Here is an 18,877-nt window from a genome sequence, read left to right as displayed (position 1 = left end):
AACAAACTGTTAACGTGTGTCGTCTAAATGCAAAATCCAATTTAGTAAAAACCATTTTAGCCTCAACGGCATTTACTGATCCGAAAGACGTAGTAGCAAAATTAATTGTAGAACAAAACAACGAAGTAACTGAGCGTCAGGTTTTAGCTTTTCGATCACGTGGTAACAGTACATTTAGAAATTCACGTGGTAGTTATCGAGGTTTTTACCCAAACCGCGGCTATATTGGTTATAGAAATAATAACAGTTCATTTTCACACAATAGTAACTATAACGGTAATAATAATCAAAGATACAGGAATTATCACGGAAATAGATATCAAAATAATCACAATAATAATGCGCGTCCAAATACCAACTCTAATCCAAACAATAGTAACAATAGAAACAACAATGCGAGATCAGCCAATGGTAGAGGTCGAAACGCAAACGTTCGCGCTTTAAACGCCAGTGCCCCTCAGGAGCGAACACTGAGGGAGGACGAATTAAGCGAGTAAGCGAACTTCCCTCACCAATAGCCATCTACTGTTTAAATTTAAATTACTCTGATTTTATAGAATTACAACTAAACGAGTCACAAAAATTTTGTTCTTTCCTAGTAGACACTCAAGCCGACATTTCCTTAATAAAAATATCATGTCTAGACAGAAATATTCCCTTAAATACGAACGACATTATTAACATTACCGGAGTCACTTCTAATTCAGTTTCTACTTTAGGTAAAATTACCACAAATTTAAATTTTTCAAACTTTTCTATTAAACATACTTTACACGTAGTAAATGAAGACTTTAATATTCCATCCGATGGCATACTGGGTAAAGATTTTCTGAAAATTAACAAATGCATTATTAATTATGAAAGAAATAGTATTTCCTTTTGGGTAGGTAATGAAAAAGTCGCGATACCAATCCTACACGGAACAGAAAGCGACAGTTGTATCATTCCACCAAGATGCGAAATATTCAGACTTTTTGATTTAGGAAATTCACCCGAGCCACTTTTCGTGGACTCGCAGGAAATCGAAAAAGGTGTTTTCACAGCTAGGTGCATTGTTAATTCCAGTAACCCAATTATTAAAGTTATAAATACCACAGATGATATAAAGTGTGTCAAAAGAAAAAATATTCGAACAGAAAAACTTTCAAACTACAATGTTTATACAATTAACAAGACAGAAACAGAAGACAAACGTACGAAAAAACTAACTTCGATTTTAAAAAATCAAATACCTCAACATGCTCATAGTAAATTAATTGACCTTTGCATAGATTATGCCGACATTTTCGCTCTTGACACGGACAAGATGACTTTAAATAACTTTTACGAGCAAAAACTAAGATTGACAGACAACGATCCGGTATATGTTAAAAACTATAGATTGCCATACTCTCAACGCGAAGAAATAAATCGCCAAGTAAATAAATTATTAGACAACGATTTGATTGAACCTAGTTATTCGAATTACAATAGTCCTTTGATTGTAGTCCCAAAGAAAGATACAAACGGTCAAAAAGCATATCGTATGTGCGTAGATTTTCGCGCAGTAAACAAAAAACTCATTGCTGATAAATTTCCACTAGCTAGAGTTGACGATATTTTAGACAATCTCGGTAGAGCAAAATATTTTTCCACATTAGATCTTTTTTCAGGATTTCATCAAATCCCTTTGCACCCTGACTCTCGTGACATTACGTCATTCAGCACTGATCGTGGCGCATTTAGATGGAAAGTGCTTCCATTCGGCTTAAATATAGCACCTAACTCATTCTCACGAATGATGACCATAGCTTTTTCGGGTATACCACCCAATGTCGCATTTTTGTACGTCGACGATATTATCGTCATAGGGTGTAGCGAAGCACACCACATTAAAAATCTTTCAAAAGTCTTCGATACTTGTAGATCTTTTAACCTCAAACTTAACCCAAATAAATGCAACTTTTTACGACCAGAAGTTACATTTTTAGGTCATAAATGTTCAGCCAAAGGTTTGTTGCCAGACGACTCTAAGATAAACGCAATTAAAAAATATACAAAACCGACTGACAAAGACGCGGTACGACGATTCGTCGCGTTTGCAAACTATTACAGACGGTTTATACCTAATTTTGCGTCTCTGGCAGCGCCTTTAAATCGATTAAGCCGAAAAAGAGTTGAATTTGTATGGGATGTTGAGTGCGAAAGAGCATTTTTATCTTTGAAAGCAGCGTTACTTTCACCAAAATTACTTCAATATCCAGATTTTACTAAACAATTCATTATTACAGTTGATGCTTCCACAACTGGATGTGGCGCTATTCTGAGTCAAGAACAGCAAGGTAGTGATTTACCAATTTGTTTCGCTTCTAAAGCATTTAATAAAGCAGAACAGAAAAAACCTATTATAGAATTAGAGCTTTTAGCTATTTACTTTGCAATCAAGCAATTTCGACCATATGTGTATGGTACCCATTTTATTGTAAAATCAGATCATAAACTTCTAGTATACTTATTCAACATGAAAGACCCATCTTCAAAACTTTCAAGAATAAGACTGGAACTATCTGAATATAACTTTACTATTGTATATATAAAAGGTAAATCAAACGTTTGTGCTGATGCACTATCGCGTATAACAATTGATGAGATTAAAGAAGCTAATAAACAAATTTTGGCAGTACAGACAAGAGCCATGACAAGAAAGGCAAACGACAAACATTTACACAGAAAAACAGACAAAAACGACGAAAAACAACTTACTTTACATGTCTACGACAAATTTTCATTCAATTTTTCGAAAAAAGTCCCACGAATAAGATCTGCAATTACGTACGATAAAAATAATAAAACAACAAATTTAAGAATTTTTGCGCATATTAAACATAAGAAACTCGAGTTACTTAGTTTTGAGCTTGTTAACGAAATAATGACTTTAGAGAAATTATTTTCGAGGCTTGAATCAGAAGCCGGCAAACGCAAAATTAAGCAGATTGAATGGCCTAAAAACGATATTATGTTCGAACATTATACTATTACGAATTTCAAAAATATTGGAAATAAAATTTTAAAATCATTAGAAATTATACTAACAGATCCAGTGGAGACAGTAACAGATGAAGATACAAAATTAAAACTTATGAAAATATACCATAATGATCCCATTTCCGGTGGACATTGCGGAATGAAAAGACTTTACGCAAAATTGCGAACAAAATTTTATTGGAAGAACATGACTCGCGATATATCGAAATATATCAAAAATTGTAAGGATTGTCTGTTAAACAAGGTTAAACCTAAAACAAAAGAAAAACTTGTTTTAACACCAACTCCTTGTAAACCATTTGATATACTAGTAATTGACACAATAGGACCCCTACCTGAGTCCAAATATGGTAACAAGTTCGCACTTACCATGATTTGCGACATGACTAAATATCTGGTAACAGTCGCTGTACCGGACAAATCGGCAAAAACAATCGCTTCAGCTATTTTTGAAGGATTCATTTTAACTTACGGCACAATGAATGCCATAAAATCAGATTTAGGTACTGAATTTAAAAACGAATTATTTGAAGAATTAACTAAACTTTTAAATATCCAACATAATTTTTCATGTGCATACCATCACGAAACTGTTGGCACGATTGAACGTAATCATAGAGTGTTTAATGAATACTTACGTGCATATCTAAAAGACAATTTTTCTGATTGGGATGTTTATTTAAAATATTTTACCTTCCTACACAACACTACGAGTAGCACAGTTTTCGACAATCAATTTTCGCCTTACGAGTTAGTTTTTGGAAAAAAGGCAACTTTGCCTAATGAATTGACAAAAGAAAAAATTGACCCGATCTATAACGTCGAAAACTATGCCAAAGAAGTTAAGTTTAGGATGCAGAAAACGCACAAAATGGCACAAAACCTAATTAATAAAAATAAATTACAAAGTAAAAATTTGTACGATAAAACGGCACGACCTTTAATTGTAAAAATCGGAGATAGAGTGCTTTTACAAAAAGAACCACATCATAAACACGAAAATATTTATCAAGGTCCGTTCATCATAACCAAAATTAACGAACCCAACGTAACTATTTTCGATGAAGTCAAAAACAAAGAAAAAGTGGTACATAAAAACCGACTTAGTAAAGTAAATTAATATTACCTTAATAGTCTCACTAAACTTTAAATTTGATTAAAAAGCAAATCCAAAATTTACTTACTATCATTTAAGCAGCCACGAAGGCGTAAAAATTGTTAAAACAAAAAAAAAAACAACAAAAAAAAAAAGAAGCACAAATTTTGTATATTCAAATAAACCTTTTTATAAAATGGTCCGTAGAAAAAATACATATTTAGTATCTAATACAAAATATAAAACTTTAAATTAAATATGTAAAACACAAATATTTACAAAAAAAAAGAGAAACATTCAACATATTTTGTCATAAATTAAAAAAAAAAAAAAAAAAAAATTTTTAATATTTATACCTTTCATTTAAGTTACAATGAACTATAAAATTTAACTAAAATCTAACTACTCGATGTATAAAATCGTTTTTTTTCAATTATTAATAAAAATGGTTCCGAACCAACGAAAAAAAAAAGGGAAGGTACACCCTAATATAAATATATTCGTTTGTTCGCAACAATTTTTATAAGTTATGGCCAAAGAAGAATGTGACAAAATTGATCACTTTGTCAATTCTTCTTTTCCCCAAAAAGGGTGATGTGAGGATAAAATCCCCCAAATTAACTTTTTAATAATCATCTGGCAACATCTCAACATTGTTGCTCACAATAATATTTAATTGTGAATGTTACACATAAAATGAATACAACACAACACATTATGGCATGATCCATTGTAATATAGTATGTAAGAGAGAATAAGATATATGTGGGGTGAAACATGAAAAACGACATGCAAGAGTGACATCGGCATTTTTCATGTTTCACCGCTATCATAACTTTTCTAGCAACTTGACGAGCAAGACGTGCTCAAGTTTATACGTGATTTATTCTTTAATAAAAAGTATTTTAAATTTCAATTAAAAAGTGTAGTCGACATTTTTAATGCGGCACCATATCTGGCGTAGGAGACCGCCACACGATCGTAGGTAATAAGGCATCAATGGCGACTACATGGAGGCGGCGCCCTCCAATAATAGTTTGGAGGCAATCGAGGGTGAGTTTCGTGCGGCTAGCGAAGCCGTACAGCACAAAACCAAAGGCTTAGGTCGAAGTCCATTAATTCAACACAAAATCGACACAGAGAATGCAAAGCCGATAAAGCAAAGATATTATCCGGTTAGTCCAGCGGTGGAAAAATTAATGTATGACGAGATTGATCGAATGCTTAGTTTAGGGGTAATTGAACCAAGCCAAAGTCCATGGAGTTCTCCAATGCGGTTGGTCTTGAAGCCTGGTAAGGTGAGATTACGTCTAGATGCCCGCAAACTTAACTCCGTAACAAAAAAAGATGCCTATCTGTTGGCCAACATAGATGGAATTTGTGCGAGGCTTCCAAAAGCGAATTTAATAACCAAATTGGACCTAAAAGATGCGTACTGGCAGATCGAGTTAACAGCAGAATCCAAACCGCTAACCACCTTTACAATTCCCGGGAGGCCTTTATATCAATTCACCACTATGCCATTTGGATTGTGTAATGCGCCCTCGACCATGTCTCGATTAATGGATGAACTCATACCGGCGGACCTGCGATATTGTGTTTTTGGATACCTTGATGATATGTGCATCGTTTCAGATAATTTTGATACGCATATGGAAATTTTGGTTCGTCTAGCACAACAATTCAAAAAGGCAAATTTGACATTAAACTTATCCAAAAGCCGATTCTGCGTCACGAGAGTGAAATATTTAGGTTATATAATTGGCGACGGAGGGATTTCAACAGACCCGGAAAAGATAAGTTCTATCTTATCCTGGCCGCCACCAAAAAACTTAAAACAAGTCCGAGGATTTTTAGGACTTTGCGGTTGGTATAGGAGGTTTATTAAAAACTTTGCCGATATTGCTTGTCCTATTATCGAAGTACTACAGTCCAAACAAAAATTTAAATGGACTAACGAGGCACAAGAAGCATTCGAGTCTTTAAAAAATTGTCTTACAACCGCTCCTGTATTAACAAATCCGAACTTCCATAAGAAATTTTACCTCCATTGCGATGCCAGTGATTATGGCATTGGAGCTGTGCTTGTACAGTTAAATGACGAAGGTGCAGAATGTCCAATTGCATTCATGTCAAAGAAATTAAACTCTGCTCAGAGAAATTACAGCGTGACCGAAAGGGAATGCTTAGCAGCCATTGAGGCAATCGACCGCTTTCCTTGTTATATAGAATTACAAGAATTCGAAGTCATTACCGATCAGGCAAGTTTGATATGGCTTATGAGGCAACCCAATCTTTCAGGACGATTAGCCAGATGGGCGTTCAAACTACAAGGCTATAACTTCTCCATAAGTCATCGCAAAGGAAAACACAACATTGTTCCTGATGCTTTGTCCCGTATGTACGAAGGAAATGTATCTAGCGTGGAAAAAGAAGAGCCACTAAGGGATCTTGACTCGCCTCATTTTGAAGATGAGGATTACAAGATACTGAAGACCGAATTCGGATGGAACAAGAAAAGCTTCCAGATTTAAAAATAATGGATAAATACGTTTACATTCGAACTGAACATGCTTCTGGTGATAACGATCAAGAACAAAAGTCCTGGAAACTTTGGATACCGGTTAATATGCGTAACAGTATATTGCAGAAAGCTCATAACGACAAAATTCGTTCTCATGGTGGTGTGGTCAAAACTTTGGAACTAATTAGAAGCAACCTTTACTGGCCTGGATTGGTTAAAGACGTTCGAGAATACATCCGACAGTGCGACATCTGTAAGCAAACTAAAGCTCCCAACTTTATTACCCGACCACCAATGGGTAACGCCTCAACTTCATCAAGGCCGTTTCAAAAGTTATATATCGACTTATTAGGTCCATATCCACGAAGCAAAAAAGGACATATCGGGCTGTTAATTATTTTGAACCACTTTAGTAAGTTTCATTGGCTGTGTCCACTATGAAAATTCACTTCAAAAAAAATTATAGAGTTTTTGGAAAATGAAATATTTTACGCATATGGGGTCCCGGAAACCATCGTTAGTGACAACGGAAGCCAGTTTAGAGCAAACGACTTTCAGGCCTTCCTATCTGCGTTCGGTATTGACCACGTATACACGGCGATATATTCTCCTCAAAGCAATGCGTCCGAGAGAGTTAATAGGTCAATCTTAGCAGCTATACGGGCTTACATTAAACAAGACCATCGCGAATGGGATGAAAATCTCCCCAAAATTTCCTGCGCCCTCCGGAATGGCGTGCATCAAAGCATAGGCTATTCACCCTACCATGCCATCTGTGGCTTCAATATGATCACTCATGGATCCGAGTACAAACTACTAAAAAAACTCGATTTGCTGGAGGAAAATGAAAATCGTCTAACACCAAAAGATTCGCTGGCATTGCTACGAAAAAACATCCAAAGTAAAATAAAAGAAGCTTATTAGAGAAACAGAAAACAGTATAATCTAAGAACCAAACCTTGTTCATATCAAATAGGACAAGAAGTCTTTCGACGAAATTTTTCTCAGAGTAATTCGGCCAAGAATTCCAACGCAAAATTTACCCCTACTTATATCAAAGCTCGAATTCGAAAAAATGTGGGAAACCATTATTACGTCCTAGAAGACCTTAACGGAAAACTAGTAGGTACATTTAATGCGAAAGATATTCGGCCTTAAGACTTGTCCTTTGACGTAAACGCAATTTTTCTGTTACTCATTGCTTTTCCATCTAACATTGAAGTTTAAGAAAATTCCCTCTTATCTGGTCTTGTGACTATCCTCTTCATTTGTGTTGTTATTTTTGTAAGAAAGAAGAAATTACCTCTAGGTTTATAAATACACAAAGCGACCATATAATCTATACATCAGCACTAAGTGAAAATCGAATAGAAATGTATATTTTGTGTTCATAAACGAAGAAGAAAACATCGCAACTCTGGGTTACTTTACAACACTATCATTGACAAATCATTTCTGATTGACACGACAGATTGTTCATCCATCTGTCAAATTTTCGTACATATAAAAGATTCCCAGGAAATTGCTAGCTTCCTTTCCGTTTCTGGTTTTCTTCAAGGTAGGAGTGAAGTCTAAACTCTGCAAAAGTAATTCGTCTACAATTTTTCAATCATGTAAGTACAACAACATATTTTCAATCAATCGCGCTGACCTACGTTATTTACATGTTTTAACATGTGTATAGATTTTACTTCCAATTGGTGAAGAATTGCAAGAGTTCTGTTCCATCAATCAAATCCTCTCGCCTTGCTGCAAGCGTATACGCACACAGCAGGTAATTCTAAATTCATGACCAAAACACCAACTAATCCTCTTTCAATTGTTTTAATAAATCCGAATTACCTATGTTGTTTTATGAGGAACGGATCGAATCTCATTCCTTTTTTTTTTTGTTGTGTTTTATTTTCCCCAGCGACAAGTGATCTGCACCCATAAAGAATTCGTAGCCTTTGACTTTGCGTATCCAACCTAATCAGGAGATCATATGGTGCCAAACGCCATATCAAATATTGATTTTGCACTCCGCAATAATGCAGACCAAATTACCTCCCATAGTGGCTGTTAGTTTTGTTCGGAGTGCTGCGAGCTCACGGCGCGGTTAATGAAACCACGCGGTTGTGAAAAATTAAAAGTTAACTAAAGCTCTCGTTAAGTTCTTAAAAACAAACAAACTATAAACGGAAATTGGAGGACTCTTGCAGTCCATTCATACAACAAACTGAGAAGAAATAAGTATTAAAATAATTTTTTTAAAAAAAAAAAAAAAAAAAAAAAACAAAATAAATAGACAGTCGGAGTCAACCAATTATTGAATTAGTCTTGTTTTAAGAAGAAAACCAAAACAAAAACTCCAAAAAACAAAAAAACCAAAAAAAAAAAACCACAAATCTAATTACCAACGCTAAGAAGAACGAAACTTTAAACATCTATCGTATTTTGCTGCAACGAAAACAAAACCAAAATTGTTTAATGTCCCAGATTTGTTGATATTAAAAGAGTGCCACTATTTATTATAATTTGTATAATAAATAGTGTAATAAAATAGTAATATACAATAAGTAAGAAATTATAATTGTTGCAGAAAGAATGTTGCTAAACTGTTGTTGCTAATTCTACATATACATATATATTCAACAGCTCAGCAGTTATCATGTAAGGCCTTTCATCATGCTGCCGAAAAATGTTGCCGTAAGTTTAAAACATGAGTACATAAGTAATTATTTATAAACATACATATAAATATAATTTCATTCCCTTTCTAGTAGTTTTATATTTTTATGTGATTTTTTTTTTGTTGAGTAAGAAAAAGCGAGAGCGTGAAATTTGAAGTTACCATTCGTGTTCTCTCTCTTTCTCTTGTTCTCTATGGCAAAACAATTTACTATGGATTCTTTTTGTTTTGCCAATAAACATTCTCAACGAACTTTAGGCATAAAATAAATATTAATTACTTCTAGCTTTAGATTTGTCGTTGTAAACACCAGTTCTTTTTAAGTGAAGAAAGGGTAATTCCAATGGCTGTGATCGCCATATTGTTTAAACCTTGAAAACTCTTAAAGAAATTTTTTTTGTGTATATAAATAAAAAAAATATGGAGTAAAAATTCAGTTTCCTTTTGCGATGGGGTAAAGATGTAGAAGTTTGATGTGTACCTGGGATCCTTATTTTAGCGCCCTAGAGGATAAATGGAGGGTGGGCTTGGTCCCTGCAATTGCGCTAACAGCAACACCATATCCATAGCATGCAGGTGAACAAGATCATAGAAGAGTTTTAGGGGGTATATATATTTTTTTTGTCTTCATTCGTTAGGAATGATATATTCTAGTCCTAATTTTTTTTGCCTAACATTGTAGTTGTCTTCGTCAGCAACTCCGCAGGAACTCGATTAAAGTTATGGACCAATTATAAGGCATAGTTGGATAGTTAAATAAACCCCACCACAGGCTGATTGCTAGCTGCTACCAGGAGTTCCGCCCAACTATCAAACTAGCCACAAACAGGCAAGCAAAATAAAAGCTTCGCTACTTTGAATGTTGGTTACAAATGTAAAAACACTATCTAGGCGTTCACGAGCCCACGTTTTGGCCTATATCTCGAGACCCTAGTCACCAATAGGTATGAAAATTACCCTCCACTAAAACACTCATCAACAGCTTTCATTTCTTATCCATATTCTATAAACACATTCTAGGGGTACCCGGGTCCACGTTTTGGCCTATATCTCGAGACCCTAGTCACCCAGGGGTATTAAAATTACCCTCTACTAAAGCACGCATCAACAGTTTTCATTTGTTATCCATATTTTATAAACACATTCCAGGGCTACCCGGGTCCACGTTTTGGCCTATATCTCGAGATCCTAGTCACCCAGTGGTATGAAAATTACCCTCTACTAAAGCACTCATCAACAGCTTTCATTTGATATCCATATCCTATAAACACATTCTAGGGGTACCCGAGTCCACGTTTTGGCATATATCTGGAGACCCTGTGCATCCATCCTGAACTTTCTTTGCTATAAACCTCACGGAGCCCGAGACCTTTCCAACGAATGCAAAACCGTGGAAATCGGTTCTTTGAGGGCGAATTCGAAATTCCCAGTAAGTAATTTTTGTATACTTAAGTAATTGTTTCGCAAAAAGTGTATTTTCACTATCACATAGTGTCATTTATTTAGAAAAAAACTGTTGATGTTGTTCTGTTCACAGTGCTTCACTCCATTCAATGGGGGCGTCCACTCACAAATTGTCATCAAATTCCTCTAACGGAAGTTCAAGGAGCTGCAGTTTCAACACGGTTGGACCATAGGGATGTTGCTATTAGAGGCGTAGGTTCCACATTACAATTGATAAGATGGTTAGTGTCATGTGGGGACACATCGCATTCAGGACATACATTACGTAAATCGGGGTTGATTCTGTGTAAGTAAGAGTTTAGCTTGTTACAGTATCAAGAACGAAGTTGATCCAAATTAACTTGTGTCTCCCTGGGAAGTCCGCTTTCTTCTTCTGCAAGGGTTGGATAGTGTATATTGATAGCATAACGGCGTTCACCGGGACGACCTAGTACAGGAGTTCTGAGTAGATTGGGCGTAGAACCTCCTTATGCTTATCTGGAAACGGCTACGTAGGTAGGTCCGCAATCTCATCATAGTACTTGCGGAGATGTTTTCTTATCCCTCTTGAAGGCGGGGCTAGATCAAACAGTTCTTTGCTAGATAGAAGCATGCGCTTTGAAAGTGAGAGTTTTATCGAACGTTACTCCTAAGATCGTTAGGTGACTGATAGTCGGTAGCGTCATACCATCGTGAACTTTCACGAGCATGGGGTCTTCTTTCACCTTCAGTATCTCATTCAAAGAGTGTAAAATTCTCAATAAGCTTCGCTTAGTTTTATATACTTTCACAAGCAATAAAAAATTACTTCATTTTCTTTCCGCGTCCAAACCGCATTATCTATGGATATATATAAGTATTCAAATGTTTAAGCTCCCTAAAATTTCTATGGAATGAAGCACTCTGCTATTGCTATGCAAGCATTATAATATGCATAAAGTCTATTGATTATGTTCCTATTAATACAGGCTTAAATGCCTGCGAATGCCGCGTCTGTGACCTATAGAATGTAAATCCAGAAGCCAAATCCTGATTGAGCTAAAAAAAACTGCATATTCAAAAAAAAGCAATGCATATTTTGAAAACTCTAAAAAATAGATCCACATTTTTCATACTATATTCTCGAATTTTCTCGGAAATGGTCTTGAGATTGGGTTGCATTGTTTATGTTACAAAACTCAAGTCTTCGAAAATTAAAAAGGAAGAATTTAGTTAAAAAATTGCCACTGCTATTTTCGTGTTCGCAGCTGTATGTTCGATATATACAGAGAAAAGGTTCGCGCACATATCTCATGTATCTCATGCATGCCTAGCTTTACAATTAATTTCAATACAAAATTTATAGTTTGTTAATAGTTGTCCACTTTCGCTAACCTAATTATTGGAAGTCAACGTGACATATTGCTCATAGCAACAGTTTCCCAAATCTTATGTTTACTATTGTAAGTTTATGGTAAGTTTCGGTTGTTTGTTGGGTTATCAGTGATAGCATTTAGGAACGTTTCTTAAATTTATATGCAATAACAACATGTGCGTATGAATATATATACATATGTTCCTGTGCATAGGATAGGAATTTATGTACACAACACTTTTTGATTTGTATTAATTTAATAAGACCACAAACAAGACTCACAATTTAATTAATTTAGTTAACCTTACCCAATAAGCTTAAAAACAAAAACCCCGAGTCAAAATCGCAGATAAAGCTTAGAAAAAATGCCAAAACGTTTTAATAAACCGCCGAGTCGGGAATGACTTCGCGCGCAAGTGGTTTGAATTTAACTAACCCAAACTTATAAATTTGCTAACGACTACGCGCAATTTCGGTTTAAAATGTTGATTACCTGCATTGAGAAGTTAAGTTTCTGCACTAATGTGTATATGTACATACATGCATGTGAGTATTATAGTCAGTATAAGTGAATCCATAAGTGCATGGTAAATGCAATACATATGGGTATGCCTACTTATGCTTGTTGGCAAAAACATGTGGTTTAGTTCGATAACAGTTTCCTCCTCTGTTTGTATGTATGTATGTAAACTAGACTGATACAATAAGCAAAATTCTTTCTTCCAATCGGCCGTTTCGTTTCGCAAATATTGTTAAGAAGGTACGTTCACATCCCGCCAGTATTTTATATGGCCATTATACTGAATTATCAGATTTCTGGAAGAACTGTTCCACCAGAGCATAATTAAATCTACCCGTCAGCATAGTTCCCAGGTATACCTCTGTGACCTGGGACCCACATGACCAATGTGGTGCACCTAGCGGGTAGTTCGTTTGTGTCCTTCACCCCATTCATTCCTCGATCCCTTCCAAGGACGTTTATATATCATGAGATGATTCCATTGAATTCCTGTTTATCCGCATTCAAATAGACAGCGTCTGTGTAGGTGTTTGCTACATTCCTCCTGCAAAAATATTTCTATCTACACCCGATATATTTCCCTGCTCAAAACTGGGCCCGTATTACGTGTTACGATCAGTGACTGAAAACCATTTTTACTCAAGCGATAACTATGCAACTGTCAAATATTTCCTAAAAATTATAATAAGTTATGGATCTCTTTCAGAGATATTGTGATTTAAAAAATTAGTTTCGATCACGGATCGTAACACGTAATACGGGCCCTGTTAAGTTAATGATAAAACTTTGTTATCCGATGATTGTCTTGAGTGACTACAGCCCACCTCATATATATATATCGTCGCATCTCTTTGATGCAATTATTGTTCCAATTCCGTCAAAGTGAGTTACAACGACTTTTTGGATGAAACGTCCGACCTTTTACCTTTTCAAATAAATGACATCTCTAATAAGTTCGGAAAGGTCTTAGATGTTAATGATTTTCTGCATTAAATCTTTTAGTGTGCTCCATTTATCGTATTATATACAAATTTTAATTACTTAATTAATGCAATATAGAGTGCCTACTTGAATAAAATATGTAGTTAACTTTCCTCGACGCCAAAATCAAAATTAAAAACTTTAAACTATATTTAAACAACGTGACATCAGGGCGGAAAAGGCGACAGCTGTTTCGATTATACCTTGTAAATCTCTTCAAAGCCTTTTCTCCCTGTAGTAGGATTTGAACCCGCACTCCTACGATAGTTGAACATATAACAAACGCTTTCAGCCACGTTGCCTTAGTTGTTGTAAAGTTAATAGTATGGAAATGGCGGTTCCAGCTCAAATGGGGAAAGGAAAAGTATATACACACCGCCACACATATATACACAGCAAAACAATTTCGTTGCCTACATTTAGGCGCATACGTATGAAATCGCAAAATACCAAAACAATTTCGTTGCCTACATTTATGTGCATCCGTTCTTTCGGTTTGTGTTCTGGCTGATCTATAAGACAAAGCTTAGAGCTGTTTGCCTTTAGCTGAGCTTAGCCGTTCAGGAGAGGATGCAGGGGGGCCCTGCATTTTTAAAGGGCCGCAAATTTTTAAATGTCCCCCCCCCCCCCCATATTTCTAATGAGTCCTAGACTTAACGCGAGCGTTTTTAAAGAGTCCCATAGATTTCTAAAGAACCGCTTGCCTTTGTCTTGTATACATACTGACGCACATGTATGTAAGTGAGAGAATTTTGTGAATCCAGCAAGAAATCGATCGACTGCTCCCCAATCCCCCAAACACCCCTCTTTTTTCTCGTCTACAAAAAGTAGCAGTTGGACACCTGTAGTACCTCCCAATCCCAATCCCCAACCCCCTTTTTTCTCGTCTACAAAAAGTAGCAGTTGGACACATGTAGTACCGCCCAATCCCAACCCACAACACCCCAACCCCAACACCATTTTTTTATCGTCTACAAACAGGAGCCGATGGGCACTTGTAGTACCGTCCCCCCCACCTTTTTTTTTCTCGTCTACAAAACGGGCTTGTATGGCACCCGATCAGGGGATGATTGAACATTTTGTTTGGCATTTTATTAGATTGTAAGTTTGTGTGTACATGCTGTCCCATATATATATATATATATATGCATGTGAGAATTTCATAATTAACTAAAGGTTATCTTAATATTGAACTTATGATTTTCCATTATTGAACATTTTGTTTGGCATTTTATTAGATTGTAAATTTGTGTGTACTTGCTGTCCTATAGATATATATACATGTGAGAATTTCATAATTAACTAAAGGTTATCTCAATATTGAACTAAGGATTTCCATTTGAGCTCCTTAAACATGACAGCATATACATAAATTATAATTTTTTAAATATGAAGATTGAACATTTTGTTTGGCATTTTATTAGGTTGTCAGTTTGTGTGCATATACTGTCACATATGTTTGTACATGGGAATTTTATTAAACCACACTGTTAAGAAACCTTAACCGTACTACATTGAAACATATTTATATGTATATAAGTAAATAAAACCTCATGCTGTATTTCATTTAATTAAATTCGTTATCAAATTTTCCGTAAGTATAAAACATAGAAATCCGATCAGGGGCAGATTGAACATTTTGTTTGGCATTTTATTAGATTGTAAATTTGTGTGTACATGCTGGCCCATATATATGCATGTGAGAATTTCATAAAACCGCAATTAAATATGAAGACTAAACATTTTGTTTATCTTTTTATTAGTTTGTAAGTTTGTGTGCCTGCATTTAGGCTCATACGTTCTGGCTGATCTATAAGAAAAAGCTTCGAATTGTTTGTTTTGTGTTCTGACTGCTAGAAAAAAAGAGCTTAGAAGCTCATCCGTGTAGGAGAGTATCGAGCTCAGATTTTAAAAGAAGGCTCCAAACTTTTAAAGGGCCCAAATTTTTAAATGACCTCTCATATTTCTAAAGTATATAAGTGTTAGGGAATGATAAAAATTCTTTTTTATACCCAACTATGCTTCAACTGTCTGTGCTTAACGTATAGAAAGCCTACCGTTACAAAGATATTCCTTTATTAATTTTCATAATGTTTTCGACAGTAGATGTTTAAGGCTTTAAAGCATACGATAATAGATTTATTGCAAAGGAAATAGCTGTGGACCTCAACAATGAAGAATTCCACTGTTTCAACATAAAAGCTCGTTTCGAATTTTCGGAACTGAGTAAGGATAATCAACGACAAGCTAATTGGTTAATGTTACATCACCATAATTTATTACTGTCCTATGGAAGCGATAGTTTTAAATATGTAAAAAACTATTTGATGTCAACATTGAAGAACATAAAAGTTTATGTTGAGGGGCGACAAAAAAGTGTATGGATAACAGAGTTCCTCCAAAAGCCGGTGTTTAACATTGAAGAGGAGGGTACAGGATGTTATGGAATGAATTTCTCTAGATTATATAGTTTGTGCTTTAAAATCAGCATATATTTTGTTCAAATATATATCGGATAGTAATTTAAATTTATAATGAAATCTTAACTTCAGTGTTTTTATTTTAAAAGGGTGAGAATAAGAAGAAAAGTAAGTGTATATGAATACATTGTTTTCCAATATCAACCTCATTTTAAATTGACGTAAACAAAGGGATATATCACAATGAATTTTAAATTTTATATCTCATTATTATTAATATTTGATTTCAAAACTACCCACCGAGCACCATTTTGGGAAAACCTAGATAGTAATCCGCTTGCGATAAACCAAAACTCAAAAAGTATTCAATTTAATTTAACATTGCCGAATAGTAATGATATTTTATAAATTAATATTTCATTATTATACTCATTTGAGCAGAGCTCACAGAGTATATTAACTTTGATTGGGTAACGGTTGGTTGTACAGGTATAAAGGAATCGAGATAGATATAGACTTTCATATATCAAAATCATCAGGATCGAAAAAAAATTTGATTGAGCCATGTCCGTCCGTCCGTCCGTCCGTCCGTCCGTTACACGATAACTTGAGTAAATTTTGAGGTATCTTGATGAAATTTGGTATGTAGGTTCCTGAGCACTCATCTCAGATCACTATTTAAAATGAACAATATCGGACCATAACCACGCCTACTTTTTCGATATCGGAAAATTCGAAAAACCGAAAAAGTGCGATAATTCATTACCAAAGACGAATAAAGCGATCAAACTTGGTAGGTGGTTGAACTTATGGCGCAGAATAGAAAATTAGTAAAATTTTGGACAATGGGCGTGGCACCGCCCACTTTTAAAAGAAGGTAATTTAAAATTTTTGCAAACTGTAATTTGGCAGTCGTTGAAGATATCATGATGAAATTTGGCAAAAACGTTACTCCTATTACTATATATATGTTTAATAAAAATTAGCAAAATCGGAGAACGACCACGCCCACTTTAAAAAAAAAATTTTTTTTAAGTCAAATTTTAACAAAAAAATTAATATGTTTACAGTATATAAGTAAATTATGTCAACATTCAACTCCAGTAATGATATGGTGCAACAAAATGCAAAAATAAAAGAAAATTTCAAAATGGGTGTGGCTCCGCCCTTTTTCATTTAATTTGTCTAGGATACTTTTAATGCCATAAGTCGAACAAAAATTTACCAATCCTTGTGAAATTTGGTAGGGGCTTAGATTTTGGGACGATAACTTATTTCTGTGAAAAAGGGCGAAATCGGTTGAAGCCACGCCCAGTTTTTATACACAGTCGACCGTCTGTCCTTCCGCTCGGCCGTTAACACAATAACTTGAGCAAAACTCGATATATCTTTACTAAACTCAGTTCACGTACTTATCTGAACTCACTTGGTATTGGTAAAAGAAATGGCCGAAATCTGACTATGACCACGCCCACTTTTTCGATATCGAAAATTACGAAAAACGAAAAAATGCCATAATTCTATACCAAATACGAAACAAAGGGATAAAACATGGTATTTGGATTAGTTTATTGACGCAAAATATAACTTTAGAAAAAAACTTTATAAAATGGGTGTGACACCTACCATATTAAGTAGAATGAAATGAAAAAGTTTTGCAGGGCGAAATAAAAAACCCTTGAAATCTTGGCAGGAATACTGTTCGTGGTATTATATATATAAATAAATTAGCGGTATCCAACAGATGATGTTCTGGGTCACCCTGGTCCACATTTTGGTCGATATCTGGAAAACGCCTTCACATATACAATTACCACCACTCCCTTTTAAAAGCCTCATTAATACCTTTAATTTGATACCCTTATCGTACAAACATATTCCAGAGTTACCCCTGGTCCACCTTTATGGATATATCTCGAGAAGGCGTCCACCTATAGAACTAAGGCGCACTCCCTTTTAAAATACTCATTAATACCTTTCGTTTGATACCCATATTGTACAAACTCATTCTATAGTCACCCCTGGTCCACCTTTATGCCGATATCTCGAAAAGGCGACCACCTATACAACTAGCACCACTCCCTTTTAAAACCCTCATTAATACCTTTAATTTGATTCCGATATCGTACAAACACATTCTAGAGTCACCCCTGGTCCACCTTTATGGCGATATCTCGAAAAGGCGTCCACCTATAGAACTAAGCCCCACGCCCTTTTGCAATGCTCATTAACACCTTTCGTTTGATACCCATATTGTACAAACGCATTCTAGAGTCACCCCTGGTCCACCTTTATGGCGGTATCTCGAAAAAGCGTTCACCTATAGAACTAACGCCCACTCCCTTTTAAAATGTTCATTAACCCTTTTCATTTGATACCCATATCGTGCAAACAAATTCTAGGGTCACCCCTTGTCCACCTTTATCTCATTAATACCTTTCGTTTGATACCCATATTGTACAAACTCATTCTATAGTCACCCCTGGTCCACCTTTATGCCGATATCTCGAAAAGGCGACCACCTATACAACTACCACCACTCCCTTTTAAAACCCTCATTAATACCTTTAATTTGATTCCGATATCGTACAAACACATTCTAGAGTCACCCCTGGTCCACCTTTATGGCGATATCTCGAAACGGCGTCCACCTATGGAACTAAGGATCACTCCATTTTGAAATACTCATTAACACCTTTCATTTGATACCCATACCGTACAAACAAATTCTAGAGTCAACCCTGATCCACCTTTATGACGATATCCCTAAATGGCGTCCACCTATAGAACTATGGCCCACTCCTTCTTAAAATGCTCTTTACTACCTTTCATTTGATACACATG

At 35.4% G+C, this 18,877-nt stretch overlaps 1 protein-coding gene across 1 annotated transcript in view; it reads right to left on the bottom strand.

Annotated features, from left to right (window-relative positions):
* Nucleotides 1-12,550, bottom strand: part of LOC137233507 (uncharacterized) — a 340,694-nt gene extending 328,144 nt beyond the window's left edge. Inside the window, exon 1 of the mRNA XM_067756572.1 lies at nucleotides 12,421-12,550. The gene's annotated coding sequence lies outside the window, so the exon portion shown is untranslated. The remainder of the gene's footprint in view (nucleotides 1-12,420) is intronic.
* Nucleotides 12,551-18,877: the final 6,327 nt, after the last annotated feature.

Source organism: Eurosta solidaginis, chromosome 5 (assembly GCF_040869045.1).
Source record: "Eurosta solidaginis isolate ZX-2024a chromosome 5, ASM4086904v1, whole genome shotgun sequence".
Lineage (NCBI taxonomy): Eukaryota > Metazoa > Arthropoda > Insecta > Diptera > Tephritidae > Eurosta > Eurosta solidaginis.
This window is presented reverse-complemented; position numbering and strand designations above follow the sequence as displayed.